The sequence below is a fragment of the Erythranthe guttata genome, chromosome 10 (genome assembly GCF_056151865.1).
Source record: "Erythranthe guttata isolate IM_541 chromosome 10, IM_541, whole genome shotgun sequence".
NCBI classification, from domain to species: Eukaryota; Viridiplantae; Streptophyta; class Magnoliopsida; order Lamiales; family Phrymaceae; genus Erythranthe; species Erythranthe guttata.
The window spans coordinates 15,761,398-15,770,032 of record NC_142542.1 but is presented as its reverse complement, the minus strand read 5'-3'; the positions used below and the strand labels follow the sequence as shown (position 1 = coordinate 15,770,032).

General features: G+C 42.0%; 1 pseudogene; it reads right to left on the bottom strand.

Moving 5' to 3' along the window:
* Window positions 1-3,673: 3,673 nt before the first annotated feature.
* On the bottom strand, window positions 3,674-7,212 carry LOC105964368 (uncharacterized; annotated as a pseudogene).
* Window positions 7,213-8,635: the final 1,423 nt, after the last annotated feature.

Here is an 8,635-nt window from a genome sequence, read left to right as displayed (position 1 = left end):
AATTGAAATCAATTTAACAATTTAAATTAATTAATTAATCTAACACCTATTTACTAAAATAGATGATTGTCGATCCAATTATCTAATTGGGATTAATTGAAAATAATTTTCCAAAAATTAAAATCAATTTGTTTTAAGTTTAATTTTAGAAATCTGAAATAAATTTTTTTTTTTTTTTTTTTTTATTTTCAGTGAACCGGTTCGGCCGACCGGTCTGACCGGTTCGGACCGAAACGGTCCGGTTCTGCCCGGTCCAGCTGACCCAAATCAGTGGGCCGGGTCAGTCGGACCGGGAACCGGTCTGACCGACCCGAATCCACGTGGATTCGGTCAACTAAAGCGCACACAACCATCGAACCGGCCGGTTCGACCGGTTCGATCCGAACAATTTAAAAACCGACGTTTTAAAAATAATTTCAGATCCGATTTTCCAATTTTAAACAATTTTAAAGCTGGAAAAATTCTAAACAATATTTCAAAAATATTTTAAACTTACGAAAACTCCCAATTACATAATACGACAAACACTACTTTAATAAATCGAACATGCATAAAATCATAGCATACAAACACGAACGCAATTAATTGCGCAACGAGCTCTGATACCACTGTTGGGTTTCGGGCACGCGTACGCAGCGGAAAACAAAAATTTATGCGATTTAAACGACTTTAAAAACACATAAGAACATGCCCGATAAATTAAATTCAATTAATTGCGTACCTTTGCGCTTCCAGCGAAAATAAAACAACATACATGCTAATAAATTTAACCGTACTTAAATCAATTAACATGCTCGCAATTTAAACCAAATAACATGCTTGCAATGATTTAAAACCGATTACACATAATCACATAAAATCATACAAACACAAGCATGAAATCATAGTTTAAACTAAACCCTAAACGAAACTAGGGTTTCGTATATTTACCTCTTGACGCGTGAGGTAGGAGCGATTAGCACTTCGTGATTACTACGGAAACCAATCCGTAGAATCGGGGCAGCAGCGGTGCAACGGCAGCAGCGGCGCGTGAGGTCACGGCGGCGCGTGTAGTGTACGCGCGGCTTCGGGACGGCGCGTGGGGCAGCGTGCGGCTTCGGCTCGTGCGTTGCTCCTCGATTTTTCGATCTACAGTCTTCCTCCTCTCGGATTTCACCTCGTATACTTCGATCTACTAAATCGTGGCACTAGACACGAAGTAGTTAGAATAAAACGGAAGAAAAAGAAAGGAGAAAGAATACCGAACAAGGAACGGCCGACGAACGGCCGGTTCCGGCGACGGAGCGGCGACGGTGGTGCGGTGGTGGCCGCGCGGGAGAGAGGGCGAGAGAGAGAGGGTCGGCCGCTTTAGGGTTAGGGTTTCATGTGTGTGTGCAAGGCCTATAAATCATGTATTTATAGTCCCTTGCATAAAACCCTAGCGGGCTTAAGTTGGACTGAGCCCAACAGCTTAAGCTCGTTAGTTCCTTTACTTGCTCGCATCTCTCAATTCGATGACCGAAAAATTGCAACGAGTACATTTTCGGAATCATTATAACTTCCTCGTCATTACGAGTGCCATCTCTTATTTTCCAACTTTCCAAAAGTGGAAACCCTAGTTCAGTGGACTTTCTAAATTTGGAAACTTCCCGATTTAGAAAGTTCACTAACATGTTCGCCTATTCTTTTCCTTTTATTATTCTCATTCATAATTCCAAATTACGAATGTTGGACTCAATCATATTGACTTCCAATCATGCAAAGATAAACTATTTTATCTCTGACCGTTTATTCAAAGATCTCATGTGCACGAGCAGTGTGACCCTCGATGGTTCAGGTGTAAGCTAGCCGTGGGCCCACAACTCTTTGTGGTCAAAACTCGTCCCTTAGAGTTACGATTAAGGTGAAGCTCGTTTCATCTCAATCACCCAACGAATCAAGATTGGCGTCTAGCAACTACGCGTCATGATTCCCTAGATACAAATGAAGTGCCTGCAAGAACCTTCAGATATAGTTAACGTACAGTACGGTCCCTTCGATTCATATGTCCCGATCGAACTAGAGGCATTGGTTCATCGAGACCTCTTTATATGTTCGATGACGGTGCGATCGTTCTAAGTGTTGTAATCCTTACGTGCATGACTTAGAGAATCGAATTCTCTAATCATCACTTAGTAAGCTCTGGCCAGAGACTTAGAATGATTACAAACTTTCAGAACACACAGGACATCCAAGACTATTCTAGCGATCGAATCCCCGACTACAATGCACAGACCTCCCACTAGATTTCGGACTGCACGAACACTGGCCCTTGGGATGGTCCTCGGTGGAACTCAGGGACAGGTCACGATACAGCTGGTCCTCCAGTGAAGTCACGGTGATGTCTAGGTCATAAGGACTAATGGTGTACAACTATACCATAGATATCTCTACTCGATTATTGGGAACCACTTAGAGATTTCTAGGGTGAGGGAGTTCAGTGAACTCGTCAACTTACGAGCACCCACTTATGCATGCCGATATCACAATACCGTTTACTGATGAGATGCAGTACACATACACTAAGTGCTAGTCTTAATGGGAAAGGCCGATATCCTCATTAGTGGCGTAACCCTTCGACTAGGAACAGGTTTAACAGTTATAATACTTAAGTAAATATCTCACGATCCTAACGATCAATTACTAGTACTTGTAATAACTGTAAGGACTATATCTATGCTTGTGACAAAGGGACAAAGATATAGAATGCCAAGGTGTTTTATCATTAATACGAATAAAGGTTCGTTTATTACAATAATAAATACGAAAACCACAGCCACAAGTTGGCTTGTTGGTCACCTACTCTAACAGTTTCCCCATGATTTGAGAATGCGTGTGGAAGGGATTAGATGTGAATTGATGTGCAAAATTCCCCCCAAACTTGACTTGGGCAATTCGTCGAACACCTTGTGGGCGTTCGTGGTGGAGTGGGTTTGTGGAGAAATTTGCACCTTTCTTGAATCCTCCCTGCGCAAATCAACAACAAACCACCAAGATTAAGTATTATGTGTGTGTAGTTGGTGAATTTCTGGTGAAATTTGTCAAAGAAAATCGAAAATTTTGAAAAGAGAGAGCTAGGGTTCGAAGTATGAGAGAGAGGGGTTTTGGATTCGTGAAGATTGGGGTGTGAAAAATTCTATTTAAAGCTGCCCCTTTTTTTTTCGGACGGCCGTGCGGGATTTAAGCCTGAAATCCGCACGGCCGCGCCAATTACCGGTTTTGGGCAGTAGCCCTTTGGACTCTCGGACGGCCGTGCGAGATTTAAGCCTTAAATCCGCACGGCCGCGCCAAATTGCGATTTTGGGCAGTAGCTTCCCCGAAATCTCACACGGCCGTGTGAGATTCCTGCCTTTTTCTTGCACGGCCGTGTGCATAATTGCAATTAGGCCCCTAAAAAATAAAAACTTCTTATTAGTGCCCCTGAAACTTTTTTTTTTTTTTTTTTTTTTTTTTTTTTTTTTATGAAAAAAAACAAAAACTAAAAAAAATTAAAATAACATAAAAAAATAAAACAAGAAAAAAGAAATCTTGGGTTGCCTCCCGAGAAGCGCTAAGTTTACAATCTTCAGCCGGACTTTGTCTGCTTCTTTGTTCAAGCTAACGTGACCGAAGTCACTTGGCGATTCAATTCCCCTCCATGATAATGCTTGAGGCGTTATCCATTGACCTTGAACGATTTTTCGCTCTCGGGATCCAATAATTCGACTGCGCCGTGCGGAAATACTTCGAGTATGGTAAACGGTCCGGACCATCTTGACTTGAGTTTTCCCGGAAACAACTTTAGACGGGAGTTGTAGAGGAGAACCAATTGCCCCTTTTGAAATTCTCGATGCAATATCTTATTATCGTGCCAACGCTTGGTTTTCTCTTTGTATACACGATTGCTTTCATACGCATTCAATCTCAATTCATCGAGCTCGTTGAGTTGCAGCATTTGTTTCTCCTTGCACGCTTCAATATCGAAATTCAGCTTCTTAATTGCCCAAAACGCATTGTGCTCCAATTCAACTGGTAGATGACACGCCTTGCCATAAATCAATCGAAACGGTGTCATCCCAAGTGGGGTTTTGTAAGCTGTACGATATGCCCAAAGTGCATCATCTAATTTTCTCGACCAATCCTTCCGGGTAGGACTCACAACCTTTTCGAGGATGTTTTTGATTTCACGATTTGTGACCTCGGCTTGCCCGTTCGTCTGAGGGTGGTAGGCCAATGCGACTTTGTGCTTTACACCATACTTGGCCAAGAGTGCTTCGAATTGTTTATTACAAAAGTGAGTGCCTCCATCACTAATAATTGCTCGTGGCATTCCAAAGCGAGTGAAAATCTATCTTTTTAAGAAAGCACAAACCACTGCAAAATCATTAGTAGGAAAGGCGGCCGCCTCAACCCATTTAGATATATAATCGACGGCCACTAAGATGTATAGGTTATTGAATGATGGGACAAAGGGCCCCATAAAACTATTCCCCATACATCGAAAGGCTCTACTTCGATCATTGTATTTAATGGGAGTTCGTGCCTCCTAGAAATATTACCATCTCGCTAGCATCTATCACAACTTGAAACAAAATTATAGCAATCTTTAAACAAAGTTGGCCAAAAGAAACCTGATTGAAGCACCTTTCTCGCCGTGCGCTCACCTCCATAATGCCCCGCATAATCCGAGCCATGGCAGTGAAAAAGTATATCTCCTTGCTCGCTTTCCGGTACACATCTTTGAATGACTAAATCGCTGCATTGTCTAAACAAAAAGGGTTCTTCCCAAAAGTAGAAATTCACATCGTGTAAAAACTTTTTTCGTTGATGAAAAGTAAGCTCGGGTGGAAGTACATGGTTAACTAAATAATTCACAAAATCCGCATACCATGGCACTTCTTGATTATTAATAACAAGCAATTGTTCATCCGGAAAATTTTCATTAATGCAAATTGGATCTTTGAATTCCGTTTCTAGCCTAGATAAATGATCGGCTACTTGGTTCTCGCTACCCTTACGATCACGAATTTCCAAATCGAACTCTTGCAACAATAACAACCACCTAATAAGTCTAGGTTTTGCCTCTTTCTTTTCTATCAAATATTTTAAAGCCGTGTGATCCGTGAAGACAATGACTTTGGTGCCTATAAGATATGATCTAAATTTTTCGAATGCAAAAACAACTGCTAGCAACTCTTTTTCAGTCGTGGTATAATTCAACTGTGCATCGTTTAGGGTTTTACTAGCATAGTAAATTGAATGAAAAATTTTATTCTTTCTTTGACCCAACACGGCACCTACCGCAAAATCGCTGGCATCACACATAAGCTCAAAAGGTTCATTCCAATCGGGCACAACAATAATAGGAGAAGTTACTAACCTTGTTTTCAAGTCGTCGAAGGCTTTGAGGCATTCGTCATTGAAGTCAAATTTGACGTCCTTCTCCAACAAATTGCACAATGGTTTTGCAACCTTGGAAAAATCCTTGATGAACCGCCTATAGAATCCCGCATGTCCTAAGAAACTTCGAATCCCCTTTACGGAAATTGGTGGCGGTAATTTCTCGATTGTCTCGATTTTTGCTCGATCGACTTCTAACCCCTTCTTTGACACCTTGTGTCCTAGCACGATCCCCTCTTGCACCATAAAGTGGCACTTTTCCCAGTTGAGCACCAAATTTGTCTCTTCACACCTGCGAAGAACCTTAGCCAGTATTTCGAGACAAGTGTCATACGTATCACCGAACACAGAAAAATCATCCATAAAAATTTCAAGACCACATTCAACCATGTCCGTAAAAATAGCCATCATACAACGTTGAAAAGTAGCAGGAGCATTGCATAAACCAAAAGGCATACGTCTAAAAGCAAAAGTACCAAAAGGACAAGTAAAAGTGATTTTGTCTTGATCCTCGGGAGCTATGGCAATTTGGTTATAACCGGAATACCCATCTAAAAAGCAATAAAATTCTTGACAAGCTAGCCTATCAAGCATTTGATCAATAAAGGGCAACGGGAAGTGATCTTTTCGAGTGGCTTTATTCAATTTTCTATAATCCATGAAAATTCGCCAACCCGTTACTGTCCTAGAAGGGATTAATTCATTTTTTTCGTTTTTTATAACAGTCATTCCCCCCTTCTTGGGTACACATTGTACCGGACTAACCCACGCACTATCGGAAATAGGAAAAATAATACCTGCGTCTAACCACTTGATGATTTCTTTCTTCACAACTTCCTTCATGATGGGGTTCAATCGCCTCTGTTATTCCACCGAAGATTTATGGCTCTCCTCCAATATGATATTGTGCATGCAAAAAGTTGGACTTATGCCCTTGATATCGGCAATTGTCCATCCTAGTGCTAGCTTGTGTTCTCGCAAGACCTCCAAAAGTCTCTTTTCCTGTAGACCTGTCAAAGATGAAGAAATAATAACATGTAAGGTCTCATGAGCTCCAAGATACATATATTTTAAATGAGATGGTAAAACTTTAAGCTCAAGTTTCGGAGGTTCGATCACTGAAGGCTTAAAAGTGACAGATAACGGGATCTCCGTTTCCAAACTCTCAAAGCGTGGTCTTGACAGCGGCTTTGCCGAATCCAACCAACATAATTGTTCCGTCACTGCTTCTTCCTCAACTGATGTTCCTACACTCAAAGATGCTTCCAACGGATCCGCAATTAAAGGTTCAACAAAATCAAAATTCAATTGATCTAACACATCAAAAGCAAAGCATTCATCACCCTCTTGAGGGTGTTTCATTGTACGGAAAACATCAAATTTAATCGTTTCATCCCCCAAAGACATAGATAAAATTCCATTATACACATCAATTATAGTTCTACCCGTTCTCAAAAAAGGTCTTCCCAAAATCAAGGGAATTTCTTTATCTTCTTCCATATCAAGAACTACAAAATCTGCAGGAAAGATGAATTTATCTACTTTAACTAAAACATCCTCTACTATTCCTTTTGGGTATATGAGCGATCTATCGGCTAACTGTAAAGTCACAGATACCAATTTTATATCTCCTAATCCCAAATCTTGAAAAACCGAGAAAGGCATGAGATTAATGCTCGCACCTAAATCTATGAGAGATCTTGCAAAGAACTTACCTCCGATAGCGACTGGAATCGTAAAGTTACCCGGGTCTCCAAGCTTTGGTGGAATTGGGCGAGTAAGAATGGCACTGCATTGCTCGGTTAAGGCTATCATCTCATGTTCACCGAATTTCCGTTTCTTTCATACCATGTCTTTCAAAAATTTCACCCAATGAGGCATTAGTTCAAGTGCTCGAGTAAAAGGAATATTAATATGTAGTTCATTCAATTGCTCAAGAAAACTTTTGTAATAAGACTCATTTTTCGCTTTTATCTGGCGTTGAGGATAAGGTACCTGAGGGGTCGGCTTAGGCGCAACGACCCTTTTCTCACCTGGTGGATCTGTCAGAGTCTCCACTTATTTTTCTTGTTGCTCCCCCCCATCTTTGCTTGTTGCCTTCTTAGTCACTTCTTCCAGTTGTCTTCCATTCCTCAAACTGACGGCTTTGCATTGCTCGTTGGTGCCCCTTCGAGGGTCTTCCGTATTTGACGGTAACGTACCGGTTGGCCTCGCGTTCAATTGGGTTGCAAATTGGCCCATATGTGTTTCCAAATTTCGAATGGATGCTTGGGTGGTCATCATAAATTGGGCCAAGATATTTGCGAGGTCTCCGCCTTGAGGTGGTGCTTGAGGCGGATTTTGGAATCCGGGAGCTGGTCGTGAATAATTAGGCGGTTGACCTTAAGGTGGTGCTTGCCTTTGCCCTTGCTGATTTCCTCCCCACCCAAAGTTAGGGTGATCCTTCCATCCCGGATTATATGTGTTGGAGTACGGGTTCCTCTGTTGTCGGTTGGTGTCATGCACATAATTCAGAGACTCCGTTTCTTCTACGCACTGGTCAGGAATTTGGACTGCATGGACTTGTTGTGTTTGCAATGCTGCAACATGTTTTGATAGCTTCTCTAATTGCGCAGTGATTGCGGTGACCCCGTCCACTTCCAAAATTCCTCCCGTCTTGACTGCTCCGCTGTTCGACCGGTCCGATGCCCGCATGTATTTATTTCTAGCAATTCGATCCAAGAGTTCGTATGCTTCGTCGTAGGTCAAACTCATGAACATACCTCCAGCTGCAGAGTCGAGCACGGTTCTCGAGTTGTCTTGCAATCCATCATAAAATATTTGCAGTTGGCGCCACTCTTGCAGTCCGTGATTCGGGCACCTGCTTACTAACTGTTTGAACCGCTCCCACGTCTTGAATAATGCTTCACCGACTTCTTGTATGAAATTTTGAATTTCTCTCCGGATTCTCTCAGTTTTTGTTGGGGAGATGTATGTGTTCATGAAAACTTGTGCTAGCTATGCCCAAGACGAGATGGAGTGCGGTGCACGAGTTTGCAACCATTCTCGGGCTGCTCCTTGTAGGGAGTGCTTGAACAGGCGGAGTTGCAGTGCTTCGGGTGCTACTCCGTTCATCTTGTGCGAGTCACACGTTTCGAGGAAATTGACCAAGTGGAGATGTGGGTCTTCATGAGCCAATCCGCTGAATAACCCATTGTTTTGGAGCATCGTGAGGAGTCCCGCTCGAATCTCGAAATTG